We start from the raw sequence: 23116 nt of genomic DNA, 5'->3' as shown, positions 1-23116 counted from the left end.
AAAACAATATGAAAAGTGATTCACAATATGACCAAATGACTTATACACAAGTGTTCAAAGTAGCTTTTTTTTTAAAAATGTAGTTCAAAACTGAAAATAAGTGAAACATGTATCAAAAGGTAAATAAAAATAAGTATACTGTGGCATATTCATCCAATGAAGTACTGAAAGTGAAAGTGTCAGTCACTCAGTCATGTCAGACTCTCTGTGACCCATGGACTCTTCTGTCCATGCAATTCTCACCAGACAAGAACTCACTAGTCTCCTCCGTCCATGCAATTCTCCAGGCAAGAATACTGGAGTGGATAGCCATTCCCTTCTTCAGCGAGATCTTCCTGAACCAGGGATTGAACTCAGGTCTCCCTCATTGCCGTTGGATTAATTTACCATCTGAGGCCCCAGGGAAGGCCAATGAAGTACTGTCTGAGTGATCGCTCAGTTGTGTCCAAATCTCTGAGACCCCATGGACTGTAGCCCACCTCTGTCCATATAATTTTTCAAGCAAGAATACTGGAGAGGGTTGCCACTTTTTTCTCCAGGGGATCTTCCCAACCCAGGGATCAAATCCGAGTCTCTTGCATCTCCTGCACTGGCAGGCTGTTCTTTATCAGCTAAGCCACCAGGAAAGCCCAGTGAAGTACTACTTAGGAATGAAAAAGGGAAAGAGTTGACAGGAATGGATTTCAAAAGAATCATGGCAAGCAAAAGAAGCCAGACCTAAAAAAGTACACACTGTATGCTTGCATTTAGAAAAATACTCTAGAAAAGACAAATCTATATTATGATACAAGCAGAACAGTGGTTGCCTTATGCAAAGGTGGGAGTGGGGACTGACTGGGATGGAGCACAAGGACATTTCTAGAAAGAAGGAAATGTTTCATATCTTTATTGTCATGGTGATACCAAAGATGTGCTTGTGTATATTTATATATATGTGTGTGTGTGTGTGTGTATATGCTTGTCAAATATTAATAATTTGTATCTTTTAATAAATTAACATTTTAATTCATATCTTTTAATAAATTAACAATTTATTGCATATAAATTTTAAGTTAATTATTTTTTTAAAAGGCATTTGAAATTAACATGTAACTTCCTGGAGAGAAATAAAGATTGATAGGAAAATTACACATGACCTAGAGCTTCCCTGGTGGCTCAGACTGTAAAGCGTCCGCTTGCAATGTGGGAGACCTGGGTTCAATCCCTGGGTCAGGAAAGATCCCCTGGAGAAGGAAATGGCAATCCACTCCAGTTCTCTTGCCTGGAAAATCCCATGGACAGAGGAGCCTGGTAGGCTACAGTCCATGGGGTCGTAAAGAGTCGGACACAACTGAGTGACTTCACTTCACTTTATTATACAAATGGGAGAAAAAATGAATTATTTTCTCTTTCAAGGAACACTGAGGATTTTAGCCAGTAGGTCGCTAATTTGGCAAAGAAGAAAGCAAAGTGAGATGGAATTTGTTCATGGGCCTTTGAGATCCAATACATTTGCCAAAATAAGATGCATTACTTTCTTCTTACTGATGAATTAATTGCTTCCCCCCCCAGCCCCGCCTTTCTTTCAGGATTAAGAGACAACTATTACCTCATTGAAAGCAGGAATATCTATGTTAAGTGAGATTTACACAGTCCACAAAGTGTCCAACCCCCACACTGTAGAATTTACATTTTTACAAAAAAATCAGCAAAAGCTGATAACTGTACAGCTTCTGTACTCTCCAATTATCTCCTTTCAGAGCCAGAACACACAAACACTTTTTTGCATTTAATTAAGTATTGCAATTCCAGATTATCTTTGATTAATGAAGAGCAATACAGCGTATAGCTAGAATTATGTGATTATTTCACAATTGATCTTTAATTATTCCATCTGATAATAATTTCACTAATTTTTCATAATGTTCTCATCTAGCTTCTTACAAATGAGCTATAACAATTAATAATTTTCATTAATTTTCCTTGAAAATGATGTGAAGTTTTAGATAGAACTCTTAACCTTCAAAAACTGTTTTTAAAATTTTAATTAAAGGATAAGCTGTACCATCATATGGAAAAACTGCATGATTCCTTCAGATTGAGTAAGTCAAGTAAACACTCTAATGCTTCCTTCTCTTTTTCTTGTTTGGAACTTGTACTTGTGGCACTCGCACTAAATCATTTTTTTTTTTCTCTCTCTCCCACTTACATTTTCAATAGTTGGACTTGAGGATCAGACAGATGTGATTTTATGCCAATTCCACCCTTTCTGTATGGTTCTGGCCAATGTAAACTACTTCAGCAGTGTTGGTAAGTTGGAAATTAGAGCTTCCATTGAGAATTAGGTGGTGCTTTAAGATGTGGGGTTGGATAAGGACGTCTGGGCGAACTATGTAGGTAAAAGGACCAAGAACCTTCAGGCACTCCATTTCTTGTCAAGCAGGGCACGGGGCTGGCAGGGAGGCTGAGAAGGACCCTGCTCTGAGGCTGGAGGAAACCCAGAGGACATGATGAGAGGCTAAAGAAGGGTTGCACAAGAAGCTAACAATATACTAAACGCTCTTAATATTCGCTATTCAATTTAACACTTACAACAGCCCTCTGAAGTGCATATACTGTCATCCACATTTGAAAAAAGAAGAAAAGAAAGTATACCAGGGTCATCAAGCTAATGAAGGCAGAATGAAGACTTCAACCTAAAACTCTCTGCTTTAGAACCCATGCTGCTGCTGCTGCTCAGTCGCTTCAGTCGTGTTCGATTCTGTATGGCCCCACAGACGGCAGCCCACCAGGCTCCCCCATCCCTGGGATTCTCCAGGCAAGAACTGGAGTGGGTTGCCATTTCCTTCTCCAATGCATGAAAGTGAAAAGTGAAAGTGAAGTCGCTCAGTCGTGTCTGACTCTTAGCGACCACATAGACTGCAGCCCACCAGGCTCCTCCGTCCATGGGATTTTCCAGGCAAGAGTACCGGAGTGGGGTGCCATTAGTATACGTTTATTACTTATTTACTGGTTATAAACACTTTAGTTCCTTCCTGGCTGTCATCTTTTACTATATATTAATAGCTTGACACGGCCTAGGCAGGGAACAGTAAGGTGACCTGGACACCATTTGACTACAGAATTAAATCGTCTAGAAACTGGGTTTGTGGAGAGTGTTTGGACTGCTGGAGATCATGAAGGGACACAGAGGGACTAATGACTATTGATGAACTTACACCTTTGTGCTGAGAATTTCATGCTAATTATATTTAGAGGGCATGACTTCAAAGTTGTTAGAAAATATATTGCCTTTAATTAGTCTTTAGAAACTCTCATATTGCTCCCAAAATATTTAAAGTGAAATATTTGAAGTAAAAATATCTGTCATTTATTAAGGATGTCCACTGTGCCAGGCATTATATTAAATATTCAATGGAAATTCCTCAACATTGTGAGGCAGGCATTACTATCATTTCCATTTTTCTATATGAACAAACTGAGATTTAGAGACTTTAAGTAATTTGCTGAAGGTCCCAGGACTTCAAAATGTCGAAACCAGAGCAGAAACTCTGAAACTTACTCCAGATTTAATTATGTACGGTATATCTAGAATGGGTTATTGACTTGAGGAACAAGAAATCGGCTTATTGGGCATCAAAAGTTGTTGTAGGTAACTGAATTTTCCCAGGTAGATAATAAAACACTTAAGGGAACTAAAATTTACATTGTTAATTGCTGAGGAGTAGAAAAGTGAAAAAAGCAAAAGTGTTAGTCACCTAGTCATGTCTGATTCTTTTCAACCCTGTGGACTGTAGCCCACCAGGCTTCTCTGTCTATGAATTCTCCTGGCAAGAATACTGGAGTCAGTAGCCATTCCCTTCTCCAGGGGAATCTTCCCCACTCAAGGATTGGACCCAGGTCTCCCACATTGCCGGGAGATTCTTTACCATCTGATCCACCAGGGAGTAGAACTCTTTCTAAAAGTGTTGCAGGCCTTTCTGCCTTCTTTAGTACTGAATATTAGATAAGGCTTTACTTTCCCTTGATAGTATAAAGCATTCATTTCAATCATCAGTCATGCTACTATTTCACAAGTGGAAGACACAGTGTCTTGCAGAGTTAAGTGAATAAGACCCTTATAATAAAAATTTATATTCTTGAAAAAAATACTTGAATGTCAGCAGATTTTATTTAGGACATTTGCATTTTTCTTAAAGAATGGAGACAATTGTATTCACATGTCAGACACATGGAAAGACAATACAACCAACTTTGTACAAAACATATTAGGGAATAAAAGCTCAAAATATTGATTTCTCAAGCAACTGTCTTCTCCCCTAAAAAATAATCTTTTTGCATGGTATTCTCTTTCTTCGTCTTATCAACCAAAGTCAGAGCATAGTGAATGATTCCTGCATGAGTAAAATGAGGAATTATTAAGTCTCCATCTATATGTCATTCTAGCTTACTCACAGTGAATCCACTGGGAGGGGGGATGGAATATCAAAAATTGAGCAACATCAAAAGAGCTTTAAGGAAGGGATAACTCCAAACCTGCATACTGTTTATAACCAGAAGTTGTTAACATAGAGCTAGGATGTAGAGTGATAAATTATTTAAAAGGACTCAGATATTCAAAGAGATTTTAGGGTGTAAGAAAAAAATAATTATTTAACCTTTAAAGTCACAATAGGCTTCAACATTCTCACAATATAGTACCTTAATGTTCTAAATAAGATTCGGGTTCAATGGTTACATCAAATGTATAATAATAGTAATATTTATGAAGGATTAAGGGCTTCCCTCGTGTCTCAGATGGTAAAGAATCTGCCTGCAATGCGGGATACCTGAGTTCTATCCTACGGTTGGGAAGATCCCCTGGAGGAGGTCATGGCAACCCAGTCTGATATACTTGTCTAGAGAATCCCCATGGACAGAGGAGCCTCGTGGGCTACAGTCCATGGGGTCACAAAGCTTTGGACATGATTGAGTGACTAAGCACATAGGAATTCTCTGGTGGTCCAGGGGTCAAGACTCCATGCTTCCACCACAGGGGGCATGGGTTCAATCCCTGGTCAGAGAAGTTCCATATGTAATGATGTGCAACCAAAAATAAATAAATAAAAGCATTTAAGTGAATGAGGATACAATGCTCACTTAGTCATTTATACATATGTGTGGCCTCCTTTCCTCTCCCCACCTCTTTCTTTCTTGCCATCTCTCTTCCTGCTTCTTGTTCCTCTTTATTTCTTCCTTCTTTGTCTCTCTCATCTATTGAATGTCAACTATATAGCAGGTACTCTGCCTAGGTTTGTTCAAAGAGAAAACTAAAATCTGTTTTCTCAGAAGGGTACTCTCTGATTTTCCTTGAAGTTTGGACTAATCATTATGGATGCATATAGATTTTTGTTGTGTTTTATAACTTGTATGTCCTACTATAACAAAGCTTAGCTTTCTATTGCAGCAGAGTGAATGATCCCATGTCATTCCTGAGTAAGCCTCACCCCTCATCTGTTTTGATTAACACAAAGTGGGATTAGGTGAAAAAAGATTCATACTCTCAGAGGCTAAGGCAAAAAGCAGGACCTGACTGGCACTTTCCTTAAATGCCCCAGGGCCTACTCTCTCTGTAGCTCTGTCCAGTGATGGATGTATCTCTAATGTGGCACCCCAGTGCTCTGTGGGATGTGAAGATGGAAGCTGCTTATTAAAAAGCTGTCTTCTCTTTCATTGAAACTTAGCATTCTTCTCTACTCTTCAGATGGGCAAACTCCTTTGCCGCTCTGGCTACTTCCGCTATCTGTAGCCTCTCTTTTCCATTTTTCTTTTGACTTCTTTCTTTTTATTGCTTTTCCCATGACTCCACTTCATGGATGAGCAATTTGATTTTCAGAGCAGTTAAAGGGTGCTCCCACACTTTCCTTTTAGTCTAAGCAACAGCATTTTACTTCTAGTTCAGTTTAGTTCAGTCGCTCAGTCGTGTCTGACTCTTTGCAACCCCATGAACTGCAGCATGCCAGCCCTCCCTGTCCATCACCAACTCCCGGAGTCCACCCAAACCCATGTCCATTGAGTCGGTGATGCCATCCAACCATCTCATCCTCTGTCATCCCCTTCTCCTCCTGCCCTCAATCTTTCCCAGCATCAAATGAGTCAGCTCTTCCAATCAGCTCTTCGCAGGAGTCAGCTCTTCACATCATGGTCGTTTCAAATGAGTCAGCTCTTCGCATCAGGTGGCCAAAGGATTGGAGTTTCAACTTTAGCACCAGTCCTTCCAATGGACACCCAGGACTGATCTCCTTTAGGATGAACTGGTTGGATCTCCTTGGAGTCAAAGGGACTCTCAAGAGTCTTCTCCAGCACCACAGTTCAAAAGCATCAATTCTTCAGCACTCAGCTTTCTTTACAGTCCAACTCTCACATCCATACATGACCACAGGAAAAACCATAGCCTTGACTAGATGGACCTTTGTTGACAAAGTAATGTCTCTGCTTTTTAATATGCTGTCTAGGTTGGTCATAACTTTCTTTCCAAGGAGCAAGCGTCTTTTAATTTCATGACTGCAATCACCATCTGCAGTGATTCTGGAGCCCCCAAAAATAAAGTCAGCCACTGTTGCCCCATCTATTTGCTGTGAAGTGATGGTACTGGATGCCATGATCTTAGTTTTATGAATGTTGAGCTTTAAGCCACCTTTTTCACTTTCCTCTTTCACTTTCCTCAAGAGGCTCTTTAGTTCTTCTTCACTTTCTGCCATAAGGGTGGTGCCATCTGCATATAACATGTGGCTACTTGGCTCTCTAACCTTATTAGTTCACCCAACTGGAAAGTTGTGATACATGTCCTCAAAGAACTCAAGCTATGAAGTCAGATGAGATCTCGTCTCCATCATTTCCAGCTGAGTGACCTAAGATGAGTTGCTGAACATCTCTGAGATTCAGTTTCTTCATCTGGAAATTGGGAATAGCAATAATGGCCTTCAGCTCACAGGGTTGCTGTGATAACTAAATGAAATAATACACACTAAAGTATATAGAGCAGTGACTATGTGGTGGTAAGCACTCAGTCTTAACCATCTTAAAAATAGCCTTGTCGATTTCTCCTTAATGCTTGCTTCCCTATTTTTCTATGCAAGGAATCATTTTAGACCAGTATTAGTAGGTTTTGGTTTCCTGATGATTCTTGCTGTTGTTCCCGATGATGCCTGATACCAAATCTTCAGATACTCTCAGTGCATAAGTTTCACAATGACTTTTGCTATTGCATCCTATTTTTAATCTATAGATGTCCTGAAAGAACAAGGAGTCTGCGTGTGCACACATATACACACACACATGCTCATCGCCTATGGAACTTCTAGGAAAGCAGATGTTACTTTGCTGCCTTAAGTTAGGATGGGCATACACATCTGTAAAGATGGTAAGCTGGTTGATTCAGTAAGAAAGAGATTCATTTAGATTAACATTTAGCAGCACAGTGAACTTAAATTCATTTTTTTCTTCCCTTGCCATAAAAAATTCCATCTGCCATTTATTAATATTAAGGAATTTGATTACAACTTACTCTTGGTACAGATGAATGCTAAAAAAAACCCCACACAATCCTTCATAAGTACTAAAAATGAACTAAGGGAAAAGACATATCAGGAAAAGAAACAGCATGGGGGTAATTCTGTTAAGAGTGCCTTAAAAGCCTGTATTGTACTATTGCCATGTAAAAAGGGGGAGGCTGCTGCCAAACACATTGCTGAAATGAGAACTGTTTAAACTACAAAGAAGCATGATAGCTCCATGTGAATACCTTAAAGGCCCAAGGTCACTTACAAGGGAGAACCAGGTGGCGAAATCTTGGAGTGAAAAAAATTACAGCCATACATTGACTCTAGTTACCCTCAGTTAGGAGATGTAGCTTACCATTTTCAAAAACAGAGATTCTTGTTCTGCATGTGGATTGATGTAAAATTGCAGATAACAGAAAGCTGAGATTTTTTTTTTTTTTTTTTGGTTAATATGCCTTTTTCTACCCTGATTATCTTTCTAGGGCTTTGTATCAGAATGACCTCTGCATCAGAAACATTAATATTGCCAGAGTCAAAATAAGTAAATAGTACAAAATGGGAATGTTCATAGACTGGGTCCAGGAGGGTCCAATATCAGGGTGTTTCTATTTCTTTCAGTCGTACAGGTAAGGGAAATTAAAGGTTCAGAAAACTGGTGACAAAGAGAATTAAAATTCTTTGGTCATCTACATACTACACAGAGAGGCAAAAATGGAGTAGTGATTAAGAGCACAGGAGCAAATTCCACTGCCAGTAATTATTCCTTTGTTTCCTTGTGAAAGTTAACCTTTTTTTGCCTTAGCTTCCCCATATGAGCAGGGGGTTATATTACTTAGCATGCAAAGTTGTTATGAAAATTAGCTGAGTTAAAACACATATAGTACAAAAAGCAGAACTAGCAAAGAGAAAACAACAAAAGCTGAGTTTATTAGGTAACAACCCTTTGCTAAGATTTAACATGTTGTATTATCTAATCTTCATATCAACCCTGAGTAAGGTCATGTTGCCCCATTTTACAGAAGGAAAAACAGATTCAGAAATCCTAAGTAACCTGCCAGAGTACACCCATCAGTGAGCAATTGTGTAGCCATTCAAATCCATTTCTGTATAACCCTAAAAAGCCAACTGCATGATATACTAGACAGTTACCTCCTTGACCCCATGTAAAGCACAATCAGTTAGAATATATTTGGCAACTGAAGAAATGAAAATGAAATATGTAAAAAGTTACAGTGGGGAAAAAAGTTACAATGGGAAAAAAAAGTTACAGTGCAACTTTTATCCTCTGCAGACTAGAATAACGCATTATGTACTTTTGCATTCTATTTTTAAGTGGTAATAGTGAAATGAATGTATCTGAAAGGACTGCTCTCTCCTGGATACTCACAAATGTCCTTGCCATGAATTGTGTGAGTAACTGTCTCGGAGAAGAGAAGGGAAAAAAAAAAAAAAAAAAAAAACCCAAACCCACATGTGTAATAAAAGTTTTGCCATCTGCCTTTAGGTGAATTTCTGTAAGATTTTTTGAGCCTCCATTGGATGCTGGTTTCTGTATGTGCTGAGAAAACTGTCAGACCACTTGTCACCCATCCTAACTGGAAGTGACAATGACGGCTGATGAAGCTTCAGAGACTGTTCCTTTGTATCAGTGCTACTGACATTGGCTTCCACCATGTTACTTCCTTCTTACTCATCAAAACTCCAAAGACAAAGGGCCTACAGGTGAAACAGTATGAGAATTTTGCCAAATGAAAGTAAAGATTAGATGGTGCACAAATTTCTCAAATCCAAACTGGAGTCCAAAGGGAGATTTCATCCAGTAGAAACGAGCCACCCATGCAAACCATCTGGAGAAAAGCCACACGACAGGCCCAGTGGTGGTTTCACAGTGGCCAATAAAACAAGCTTAGAAGCCTCCCAAGGAGACAAATGCTTCTGAAAAATATCTTCCACTGCTTAGCATATGGGTCTGCAATTGCTGCCCAAACAAAAAGATAACACAGAGTAGGGAAGAGCTACAGCTGAAAAGTGGTTTTCTTCGTTGCTTTTATTAAATAAAGAGATGATTTCCTTTTCATTTCTTTTGCTTTTTCAGAGCTCCCAGAAAGAGGCTCAGTCTTTCTGACCAAAGCTGGGCTTTAATGGTATTATCTCCAAGCTCAGGGGAACTGGATTTATTCAGTAAGATGCAGGGCTTGCTTTTCCTATTGTTTTAAATTTCAGCAGCTTGATATCTTTCCCTGCTGAAGGGGATAGGAGAAGACCAGAGATGAGCTGGCAAATAATTTTTTCATTTAAGTCTCTTCCCATTTTTTCCAATCTACAACTCAATACCAAGGCAGCTTTTCCTCTCCTCTTTGCATGGGTCTGTGGAATTGTCAAACCAGAAGGTTTAGCACTGAGCACCCTGTGGCTGATGGGATAGAGGAAATCACAAGCTTGGAAGGGCATTTGGATGAAACCTCCTTGGCCAGAGGCATTGAGAAGAAGGGATACTACACTGGCAGAAAGTAATGATGTCATCATAATCACCCTTCTCCCAGGTCCCACCCTTTTTCCTCACCCTCTGAATTAAAAATAAAATGCATATATAATATTAAGGGAAAAAGGCAAGAGAAGAAAAGAAAATTTACCTCCCCCTAATCTCCAATGCAACAAAATACAATGTGTCCAGAAGTGCGAAATCTTTGTTTCAATGACCTCATCTAGTCTTGCCAACTGCTACTCAATGCATCACAATTAACCCGGCTTCCAATGAACTCCGGTGGAAAAAATCAGGCATCATGTGGTGAATAACTCAGAATCTACATGAAATACTCAAAAGGGAATTCAAAAACTCAATATTTCAAAAAGGAGGCACTTCACTTGGTGTAACAAGATTTGCTTAAAAGTTTCAACAAGATAAACTGATTTTAATAGTAAAATGTATCTCTGGCCCAGAAACAGCTGAAACAGAGCTCAAGCAGTGATGTTACAGGTAAGCAAGCACGAGGGGAAAAGGCAGTGAATGACAACCTCCGGTGGAAAGAGAATATTCCATTATATGGAGGTCTTTACACAGGATCCGGATAAAGGTAGATTCACAATTGGGAATAGTGTTCAGTTCAGTTCAGTTCAGTCGTTCAGTAGTGTTTGACTCTTTGCGACCCCGTGAATTGCAGCACACCAGGCCTCCCTGTCCATCACCAACTCCCGGAGTTCACTCAAACTCACGTCCATCAAGTCAGTGATGCCATCCAGCCATCTCATCCTCTGTCGTCCCCTTCTTCTCCTGTCCCCAATCACTCCCAGCATCAAAGTCTTTTCCAATGAGTCAGCTCTTTGCATGAGGTGGCCAAAGTACTGGAGTTTCAAGTTTAGCATCATTCCTTCCAAAGAAATCCCAGGGCTGATCTCCCTCAGAATGGACTGGTTGGATCTCCTTGCAGTCCAAGGGACTCTCAAGAGTCTTCTCCAACACCACAGTTCAAAGCATCAATTCTTCGGTGCTCAGCCTTCTTCACAGTCCAACTCTCACATCCATACATGACCACTGGAAAAACCATAGCCTTGACTAGACGGACCTTAGTCGGCCAAGTAATGTCTCTGCTTTTGAATATGCTATCTAGGTTGGTCATAACTTTCCTTCCAAGGAGTAAGCGCCTTTTAATTTCATGGCTGCAGTCACCATCTTCAGTGATTTTGGAGCCCCAAAAAAGAAAGTCTGACACTGTTTCCACTGTTTCCCCATCTATTTCCCATGAAGTGATGGGACCGGATGCCATGATCTTCATTTTCTGAATATTAAGCTTTAAGCCAACTTTTTCACTCTCCTCTTTCACGTTCATCAAGAGGCTCTTTAGTTCTTCTTCACTTTCTGCCATAAGGGTGGTGTCATCTACATATCTGAGGTGATTGATATTTCTCCCAGCAATCTTGATTCCAGCTTGTGCTTCTTCCAGTCCAGCGTTTCTCATGATGTACTCTGCATATAAGTTAAATAAGCAGGGTAACAATATACAGCCTTGGCGTACTCCTTTTCCTATTTGGAACCAGTCTGTTGTTCCATGTCCAGTTCTAACTGTTGCTTCCTGACCTGCATACAGATTTCTCAAGAGGCAGGTCAGGTGGTCTGCTATTCCCATCTCTTTCAGAATCTTCCATAGTTTATTGTGATCCACACAGTCAAAGGCTTTGGCATAGTCAAGAAAGCAGAAATAGATGTTTTTCTGGAACTCTCTTGCTTTTTCCATGATCCAGCAGATGTTGGCAATTTGATCTCTGGTTCCTCTGCCTTTTCTAAAACCAGCTTGGACATCAGGAAGTTCACGGTTCACGTATTGCTGAAGCCTGGCTTGGAGAATTTTGAGCATTACTTCACTAGCATGTGAGATGAGTGCAATAGTGCGGTAGTTTGAGCATTCTTTGGCATTGCCTTTCTTTGGGATTGGAATGAAAACTGACATTTTCCTGTCCTGGGGCCACTGCTGAGTTTTCCAAATTTGCTGGCATATTGAGTGTAGCATTTTCATAGCATCATCTTTCAGGATTTGAAATAGCTCAACTGCAATTCCATCACCTCCACTAGCTTTGTTTGTAGTGATGCTTTCTAAGGCCCACTTGGCTTCACATTCCAGGATGTCTGGCTCTAGGTGAGTGATCACATCATTGTGATTATCTGGGTCATGAAGATCCTTTTTGTGCAGTTCTTCTGTGTATTCTTGCCACCTCTTCTTAATATCTTCTGCTTCTGTTAGGTCCATACCATTCTGTCCTTTACCGAGCCCATCTTTGCATGAAATGTTCCCTTGGTATCTCTAATCTTCTTGAAGAGATCTCTAGTCTTTCCCATTCTGTTGTTTTCCTCTATTTCTTTGCATTGATCGCTGAAAAAGGCTTTCTTGTCTCTTCTTGCTATTATTTGGAACTCTGCATTCAGATGCTTATATCTTTCCTTTTCTCCTTGGCTTTTCCCTTCTCTTCTTGTCACAGCTATTTGTATTGCCTCCCCAGACAGCCATTTTGCTTTTCTGCATTTCTTTTCCATGGGGATGGTCTTGATCCCTGTCTCCTGTACAATGTCACGAACCTCAGTCCATAGTTCATCAGGCACTCTATCTATCAGATCTAGGCCCTTAAATCTATTTCTCACTTCCACTGTATAATCATAAGGGATTTGGTTTAAGTCATACCTGAATGGTCTAGCCGTTTTCCCTACTTGCTTCAGTTTGAGTCTGAATTTGGTAATAAGGAGTTCAATCTGAGCCACAGTCAGCTCCTGGTCTTGTTTTTGTTGACTGTATAGAGCTTCTCCATCTTTGGCTGCAAAGAATATAATCAATCTGATTTCGGTGCTGACCATCTGGTGATGTCCATGTGTAGAGTCTTCTCTTGTGTTGTTGGAAGAGGGTGTTTGCTATGACCAGTGCATTTTCTTGGCAAAACTCTATTAGTTTTTGCCCTGCTTCATTCCGCATTCCAAGGCCAAATCTGCCTGTTACTCCAGGTGTTTCTTGACTTCCTACTTTTGCATTTCAGTCCCCTATAATGAAAACGACATCTTTTTTGGGTGTTAGTTCTAAAAGGTCTTATAGGTCTTCATAGAACTGTTCAGCTTCTTCAGCATTACTGGTTGGGGCATAGACTTAGATTACCGTGATATTGAATGGTTTCCCTTGGAGATGAACAGAGATCATTCTGTCATTTTTGAGACTGCATCCAAGTACTGCATTTCGGACTCTTTTGTTTACCACGATGGCTACTCCATTTCTTCTGAGGGATTCCTGCCCGCAGTAGTAGATATAATGGTCATCTGAGTTAAATTCACCCATTCCAGTCCATTCCTAGAATGTCAACATTCACTCTTCCCATCTCGTTTGACCACTTCCAATTTGCCTTGATTCATGGACCTGACATTCCAGGTTCCTATGCAATATTGCTCTTTACAGCATCGGATCTTGCTTCTATCACCAGTCACATCCACAGCTGGGTATTGTTTTTGCTTTGGCTCTATCTCTTCATTCTTTCTGGAGTTATTTCTCCACTGATCTCCAGTAGCATATTGGGCACCTACTGACCTGGGGAGTTCCTCTTTCAGTATCCTATCATTTTGCTTTTTCATACTGTTCATGTGGTTCTCAAGGCAAGAATACTGAAGTGGTTTGCCATTCCCTTCTCTAGTGGGCCACATTCTGTCAGACCTCTCTACTATAACTCGCCAATCGTGGGTTGCCCCGCGGGCATGGCTTAGTTTCATTGAGTTAGACAAGGCTGTGGTCCTAGTGTGATTAGATTGACTAGTTTTCTGTGAGTATGGTTTCAGTATGTCTGCACTCTGGTAGACTTAGTCTACTCAAGACATACCTTTAGTTAGCATATGGGTGCTCAAAGCATGTAGGCTAGTTTAGAGAAAACGGAACCAGTGGATATCACCATTTCGTCTTTTACAGGTGATCACAATCTCATTCTCAATGTTAGACTTATAAATACAAAAGAAATAGAGACTAAAAAGTGATCATATATAATTAAGTGCAAAATTATATTGCAAAGTGTGCATGCTCAGTTGTGTCCAACTATTTGCAACCCCATGATCTATGTGTGCCAGGCTCCTCTGTCCGTGAGATTTCACAGGCAAGAATATTGGAGTGGGTTGCCACTTCCTCCTCCAGGGGATCTTCCTGACCCAGGGACTGAACCCACATCCATTGGCAGGCAGATTCATTACCACTGAGCAGCCTGGAAGCCTAAGGTTGTCTTAGGGATGACCCTATTGAGAAGAATCTGGAGGTTTTGACAGCAAATAACTGAAGAAAAGTTATGGCAATAACAGATAAGAGAAAGCTCGTGAACAAAGACACCTAAGTTGGAATAAGCTAGTTGTGAGAAGGATTAAGTAAAACAGGCAGAACAGAAGTATGCAGTACATGGAGAGAAGAATTTTGAAAAATTAGGATAGCCAGTTGATTACACAGTGGGAATGAAGTTGTATAACTTAGATTTAATCCAACAGTTTCTCTGAAATCTTTTGAATATATTTATATTCAAATTGAATATATTTATATTAGTATTATTGCTAATAGCAACTTTCTGTTTGTTGAGTCATCCTTTCAGGATAGGTACTAAGTATTTTATATGCATTATTTCATGTAATTTTGAGAGCAACCTTGTATGGCAGAGATCATTATTGCTTCCAGATTAAGGTGAAGAATTGAAAAATCAAAAAATTACAAAAAATTTCCCAGGTCCATGCAGCAGAATTTGAATCAAAGCTGTTTCACTTCACAGCTTAAGATAGTGGAGAGGTGAAATCTAGTCTTTTCACATCAGCAGTGATTATTGCATACATATGAGATAATGATGCTCTCAAGGTTAATATGAGAGATGTATTACCTGATTTCCCAAAGAACAGGCAGGTCATAATTCTTGAGTTACAAGATCAAATCCAAGCAGTGGTCTTGATTACTAATCGGTATCACATTCTGCAAATTTATGTGTATACATGTAAATGTACACATGCGTGCACACACACACTTAAACAATTAAACTAATATCCAGAGAAGCTTGATCACCTGTACCTAGTATCATACACATGGTAGAGCCCAGATCCATAACCAAATCAATCTCTTTCCTAAACAGTCAGTCAGTTCAGTCGCTCAGTGCTATCCAACTCTTTAAAACCCCATGAACTGCAGCACGCCAGGCCTCCCTGTCCATCACCAACTCCTGGAGTTTACTCAGTCTCATGTCCACCGAGTCAGTGACGCCATCCAACCATCTCATCCTCTGTCGTCCCCTTTTCCTCCTGCCTTCGTCTTGCCCAGCATCAGGGTTTTTTCAAATGAGTCCGTTCTTTATATCAGGTGGCCAAACTATTGGAGTTTCAGCTTCAGCATCAGTCCTTCCAGTGAATTTTCAGGACAGATCTCCTTTAGGATGGAATGGTTGGATCTCCTTGCAGTCCAAGGGACTCTCACGAGTCTTCTCCACCACCACTGTTCAAAAGCATCGATTCTTTGGTGCTCAGCTTTCTTTATAGTCCAACTCTCACATCCATGCACGACTACTGGAAAACCATAGCTTTGACTAGACGGACCTTTGTTGGCAAAGTAATGTCTCTGCTTTTTAATACGCTGTCTAGGTTGGTCATAACTTTTCTTCCAAGAAGCAAGCATCTTTTAATTTCATGGCTACAGTCACCATCTGCAGTGATTTTGGTCAATAAACTCTAGCTTGCAAGCCAAAGCTGGTCCACGGCCTGTTTTTGTATGGCTCATGAGCTAAGAATGGTTTTTTTTTTCTTTTTTTTACATTTTTAAACGGTTGGGAAAAAAATCAAAGAAAGCATATTTGGAGACATATATCCAGGAGACATGAAAACGAAATGGAATTCCAATTACTGTGTCCATAAATACCATTTTATTGGAACACCAAGCTCATTTGTTTAGGTTTTGTCTATGGCTGCTTTCTGACTACAGTAGCAGAGTTGAGTAGTTGTAACAGAGACTATGTGGCTCTTGAGAGATAACCTTTTATGACTCTGTCCTAAATCATACCCTTTATACTCTGTCACCCTGCCTGTCATTGTACTGTCCTATCCATACAACATACACAACTAACAGGGTGAGAAAGAAAGTAAGCTAGGGCATAAAACCACTGTAAAAAGTATGGGACATTTCTCCATCACTTTTCATTTCAGATTTGTGATAACTAGCACACCACTGAAGGCTATTTCCTCCTAGTCTGTAGCCCTGAAATGTGAATGCAGAATGACAAAAAGAATATGTGCTATAGGAGTAATTTTATGAAGATTATTCTGGGTGGGGGAGAAAAAGTGGATCAGAGATGAGAAGATAACTTGGAAGATGGTTCCAATGATTCAGGCATCAGGTGTCAAAGTCTCAAGCTGTTGGAATATGCAGAGAAGGCAATGGCAACCCACTCCAGTATTCTTGCCTGGAGAATCCCAGAGAAGGGGGAGCCTGGTGGGCTGCCATCTTTGGGGTCGCACAGAGTCGGACACTACTGAAGCGACTTAGCAGCAGCAGCAGCAGCAGCAGCAACAGCAGCAGAGATACCTCTGAGCCAAGCAACTAACTGCTTCTCTAGAATGATATTTGGCAAAAATAAGAGTGCTGGCATTATATTTTAAGGGTTCGTTGTCACTGAGAACTATACATTTGCCTCCCTGTGTTTCAAAGCACTAGTCACTTACAAAGGTATTTTAACCCAAATATGACAGCTCTTCAGCTATTCACATTAACCCAGACATTAAAAGAACCATTCTCTGAAATCCTTCAGCTTCCTGTGCAACATCTCTTAGGATAAACTTGACTCAAAACTATGCACTACAAAACTCTTCATTCGAGTAGTTTACGCCTTGGTGTTTGGAAACAACCTCTGACAATATTTCAATCATTAGTCATGTGCAGACACTAAATATGTGTATCAGCTTTGTGTCCACCATGAACCATGTTCTCAAAAATTAAGGCAGAGACTGGCCAAAGAGTACATCTCATCACTGCATCCAGGAGCATAAAAGCATTTGCCATTCAAGGCACTAATTACCCACTAAGAGTTACAGAGTGTCAGACTTTGGCCTGAAACCTTTTATAGGTGGCAACTCCTAACAACAGCAGCAACAATAGAGTTAAAGAAAATAATGCTACCTGGTATTTATTCTGAGCTAACGTGTCACAATGTCAAGGCTGTGTCAACCATAAAGGTGATATGCCCAAATGACAATGTTTATTGCAGTCAAAGTAAATATATTTCCCCCTAAACCGCAGTTTGCTTAACCATGTTTTTTTAAATGCACTGCTTAAAGCAGGCAGAAAGAAAATAGGGGCATTATCAGCTGTCCATGTTTGAGCACCACTACTAAGAAACCACATATCGAAAGCTTTTAAGAAGGTGCTGTGTGATGCTTTTTTCATTAGAGTCAGTCTGTCAGGTAATTATCTCCTGAGAGTATTGGGAGTATAGTTTCTCTTTTTTTTCTGTGCTAGAGACAGCCAAGGGAACTGCCCCATGTCCAACCCCACTTTCTGGTTCTAAGTGAAGTTTTTCTGGGGTCAGCTCACGCCCCAGCTTCTTTGTGGGTTTGAGAGCCCAAATGTTCTTCCCCATCAGGTCATCACTTTTTATTCCAAGACTCCTATTGAGCAGAGTCAAAAGTGCACCCTCCATAGAGGTTCACAGGAAGTAGTGAAGTAGATTTTAGAAGAAAGGGACCTTGGGGTCTTGCATGTATCTGAAAAGGGCCAGGGATAAAATGTTAGGCATTTAGAGTGTCAAATAAATACGCTCTAACTGAACTATCCCCATCTGGTTCACTTATTCCTGCGGCCAGACTGAAAGTTAACAGGAAGTCATTTATACACAGATTTATTCACAGATTGAATAAATAATATTTCCTATATCCAAGTAGGATAATTTGTCAATTCTGCTTAATAAAACAGAATTTCACTTAAAAGTGACAGGTTCATGATCATTTTTTGCCTTAATATATCTTTTCAACAAACAGTAACTAAAAAATGCAACAACCAGACTCTGGAGGTCTGAGATTACTGTATTTTAAAAAGGTGCTCATACTCAGAAACCTCAGGAATTCTGTGCCTGAGTCTTTAGAAAAATTGTCCAAAATATCAGAGGAAAATAATACCTATTATTCCATGGTTAGTGATGCAAAGAGCAAGTGAAATTTGTCTTCTAAACTGGTTAAGCTTCTATAGTGGATTATTAACCAGATGGCTTTAGAAAAGAGATGATCACTGTGAACCAGCATAAATTTACTGCAAACAAACAAATCTAATTTCCTTTGACAAAAGAGTTACTAGCCTCATTAGCATATAAAGTATTGTAGAGATTCTATATATAGATTTCAATAAAACAGATGACAAAGACTCCCATGATATTCTTGTCACCAAAGGGAAATGTGGACTAGATAATAATATGGTGTATCAGTTGGAACATTTGGCAAATGACAGAAATGTAATGACAGAAACCTAACACAAACTGGCTGAAGCCAAAGGGTTCATATTATTGCTTATGTAACAGCACAGTCTAGACCTGGCTTTGACTCTAGAATGGCTAGATGTGGGTTTGATCTCTTTCTCTTTCTCTCCAGGCTTCACTTTCATCTGTCAGTTGAATGATTAACGAGGTCCTGTCCATATGGTGACTCCTAGCAATCCCAACCTTAAATTGTCCCAGTTTCAATTTCATTCAGAGAGTCTCTTTCCTCAAAAATTATACAAAAGGTCAAGACTTTTATTTCCTTGGAATGGTTTGGATAATGTTACCAGTTCTGCAGCCAGCAAAGGTCAACGTTCTCATGGACCAAGTTTGGTCACATGACTTTCCGAGAACCAGGGATAGACTGAGCTCTCAAAATGATGTAACATGAAAACAGCAGAAGAATGGTTCTAAAGGAAACACACTGCCAGAAGGAAGGAAAAGTGGAGGACAGGGAGCATGAACACCAACTGTCCACTACAGATGGTTAGGCACTGGAAAGCTTTATATGTGTATTAGTATATCAACTTAGAGAAGCATTTGATGCATACCTTAGGGCTTTACCTTTGTCTTAGGCCTTATTGAAATCAATGAATGATGTTTATCATATTTCCAGTTGATCTAAAAGTTTACTTAAAATGTTGGCTGCCTTAATTATGATTCACGTTAGACCCAGGGGCCAAAACCAAGATTATGGAATCTGACATTCCTAATTGTAAGGTTTTGCGTTGATGTTCAAAAATCAGTGATGTAAGTAGAGGGTAGGGGAAAGTTGATAAACAGAAATACATTTGAAAATGACAGAGGTTTGTTAACCATGAACTCAAAATGTGTCTGCTAAAGTCATCTTTTTGGCTGTAGTATCAGGTAGAAATCAGATCAAGGACAGTCACATCTTTTCTGTTTTCATGCAGGTCAGATCGGGTCTAGAATTTATGTAGCATCCTGGATATTCTGTTTTGGTTTTGAATGATCTTTTTATGCTTAACACAGATCACATTTATGTATTTTTGTTATTCTTTATGTTTACCTGCCCTCTTTAAATATAAATTTCTTGAGGCTAGGATCAGGTGATGTATGTATGTGTACATGCATGCATGGTATGTGTGTGTTTTACCAATGGATCATCATGTGGTAGCATCAGTAAACATGCTTTAAAAAGTAAAAAAAAAAGAAAAAGAAAAGAAACCTGAAGGTGCCCTAACAAAGATGAGAATATTGAAGATAACTTGGAAACTCTTTCATGAAAAGAAGAACAAATATTCTAAGCTTGGCAGAGGACACTGAAATAATATGGTGGCTGCCTTTAAATTTTTGAAGATCTGAGATGAGTCAGTGGTACTCATAGAAGTTATTCAGTTGCTAAGTCATGTCCAACTCTTTGTGACCCCATGGACTGCAGCATGCCAGGCCCTCTATCCTCCACTATCTCCCAGAGTTTGCTCAAAGTCATGTCCATGGAGTTGGCAATGCTATCTAGCCATCTCATCCAGTGCCTGCATCTTCTCCTTTTGCTTCCAATCTTTCCCAGCATCAGGGTCTTTTCCACTGAGTCAGCTCTTTGCATCAGCTGACCAAAGTATTAGAATTCAGATTCGGCATCAGGTCCTTCCAATGAATATTCAGGGTTGATTTCCTTTAGGATTGACTGGTTTGATCTCCTTGCAGTCCAAGGGACTCTAAAGAGTCTTCTCCAACACCACAGTTCAAAAGCATCAGTTCTTTGGTGCTCAGCCTCCCTTTTGGTCCAACTCTCACATACATAACTACTGGAAAAACCACAGCTTTGACTAGATGGATCTTTGTCAGCAAAGTGATGTCTGCTTTTTAATATGCTGTCTAGGTTTGTCATAGCTTTTCTTCCAAAGAGCAAGTGTCTTTTAATTTCACAGTTGCAGTTACCATCTGTGGTGATTTTGGAGTCTAAGAAAATAAAATCTGTCACTGTTTCCAATTTTCCCCATCTATTTGCCATGAAGTGATAGGATCAGATGCCACGACCTTAGTTTTCTGAATGTTGAGTTTAATACCAGGTTTTTCACTCTCCTCTTTCACTTTCATTGAGGCTGTTTAGTTCTTCTTTGCTTTCTGCCATTGGAGTGATATCATCTGCATTTTTGAGGTTGCTGATACTTCTCCCGACAATCTTGATTCCAGGCTGTAATTCATCCAGCCCGGCATTTCACATATATAAGCTAAATAAGCAGTGTGACAATATACAGCCTTGATGTACTCCTTTCCCAATTTTGAAACAGATCATTTTTCCATGTCTGGTTCTAACTAATGCTTCTTGTCCTACATACAGGCTTCTTAGGAGGCAGGTAAGGAGATCTGGTATTCCCATCTCTTTAAGAATTTTCCACAGTTTGTTGTGATCCATACAGTCAAAGGCTTTAGTGTAGTCAATCAAGCAGTGGATGTTTCTCTTGAATTCTCTTGCTTTCTCTATGATCCAACAGATGTTGGCAATTTGATTTCTAGTTCCTCTGTCTTTCCTAAATCTAGCTTGTACATTGAAGTTCTCAGTTCACATACTGCTGAAGACTAGCTTGTAGGATTTTGAGCATTACCTTGCTAGCATTTGAAATGAAAATAATTGTATGTATTATGAAACTTCTTTGGCATTGCCCTTCTTTGGGACTGGATTGAAAACTGATCCTATTTTTCTTTAGTCTTTCAAACTGAGCTTTGGCATTCCTAGGTGGTACTAGTGGTAAAGAACCCACCTGCCAATGCAGGAGACATAAGAGATGCTGGTCCGATCGCTGGGTTGGGAAGATCCCCTGGAGAGGAGCATGGCAACCCACTTCAGTATTCTTGCCTGGAAAATTCCATGGACAGAGGAGCCTGGCGGGCTACAGTTCATGGGGTCGCAAAGAATCAGACATGACTGAAGCAACTTAGCAGGCACACATGAACATCTCTTGGGCATTATACAAGAAGTTTCAGTTGGGTGGGAGGAGAGATGACTAATTCATAAGGTTTCTCACAAATTTGAAAGGATAAGATATTCTGATTCTACAAATATTACCAAACTCCTGAGAATCTTAGTGCCTTGTCTGGTCATGTCAAATTAGGACTGTTCTTGGGAGATAGGGCTATACTGAACCATGTAAAAGTCAGAAACTCTTGCCTGTGCCAAACACTATAACTGATGGCAAGTTGGCCTGTGATGATATGCAACAGAGCCTCATTCTCTTAAATATGTAAGAACCAGGCAATCACAACTTGGGCCCATATAAGAAAGAAGCATTCGGCTGATATATAGCACATGCAAGTCAAATTCCTACTTCCTTTTTCTTCTGCTCTCTTTTCCTTCCCAAGAATAGAGCTTCAAAACACCTTTCGAAATAAGTGAGCCATTGTCTGGCATTTAAAGAACTTTTTTTTTTATATATCTAGATATATTTAGAATTTCGTATGGCTTGAAGTAATGATTTATATAACTGGCTTTATATTTGCATGTGGGCTGAAGTATATATACATGTATATGTAAATGTGAATTTTTAATTATTTACTGCGAGCAGAACTAGGTTTGGTATGCTGTATATATTCTAAAGAAGATAGCACTAATATTTTATTCCAATTCTCTTATTTGAAGGGCTGTGGCTCAGATGGTAAAGAATCAGCCTGCAATGTGAGAGACCTGGGTTCAGTCCCTGGGTTGGTAAGATCCGCTGGAGAAAGGCATAGCAACCCACTCCAGTATTCTTGCCTGGCGAAGAGCCAGACTCGACTGAGCGACTAGTGTGTGCTCAAATGCTTCAGTCATGTCTGACTCTTTGCAATCCTATGGACTGTAGCCTGCCAGGCTCCTCTGTCCATGGGGATTCTCCAGGCAAGAATACTGGAGTGGGTTACCTTGTCCTCCTCTAGGGGATCATCCCAACCCAGAAATGGAAGCAGCATCTCATGCGTTTCCTGCATTGTAGGCGGATTCTTCACTGTTGAACCACGGAAGCACTTACCTCTTCTCCAAAAATCTAGATCACATTCTTTCTACTTAAGCCCCACCATATTTACAATTCTTACCCAATTTTATTTTCCTATATTATTTTTTTCTTTTTTGGCTATGTAAATTCTGCTTCCCAGGCAGCATTATGTACTGAGCACTGCATTGAACAAAAGTGAAAGTCACTTAGTCGTGTTGGACTCTTTGCTACCCCATTAATTATGCACTCCATGGAATTCTCCAGGCCAGTATACTGGAGTGGGTAGCCTTTCCTTTCTCCAGGGGATCTTCCCAACCCAAGGATAGAACCCTGGTTTCCTGCATTGCAGACAGATTTTTCACCAGCTGAACCACCAGGGAAGCCCATTACAGTGATTGTAAGTGATGGTAAGGAATCTCCATTTGACTATAAGCTATAAGAGGCAGTTAGGGTGCTGTCCTCCAGTGCAAACCCATCAAGAGCCGAGCACAAACCTGGGCACATAATTTTTTTTTTTTAACATTTAGAATCAAAGGTGAGTTTTTGTATTGTTTTTTAATTGAAAGAAAATTTCTTTACAATTTTGTGTTGGTTTCTGCTGTACGAGAATGCTAATTAGTCATATATATATATATCCTTCTCTTGAGCCTCTGCACCCCATTCCACTGTTCT

Source organism: Budorcas taxicolor, chromosome 7 (genome assembly GCF_023091745.1).
Source record: "Budorcas taxicolor isolate Tak-1 chromosome 7, Takin1.1, whole genome shotgun sequence".
In the NCBI taxonomy this organism is placed as follows: Eukaryota; Metazoa; Chordata; class Mammalia; order Artiodactyla; family Bovidae; genus Budorcas; species Budorcas taxicolor.
Note: the sequence above shows the minus strand (reverse complement) of the source record.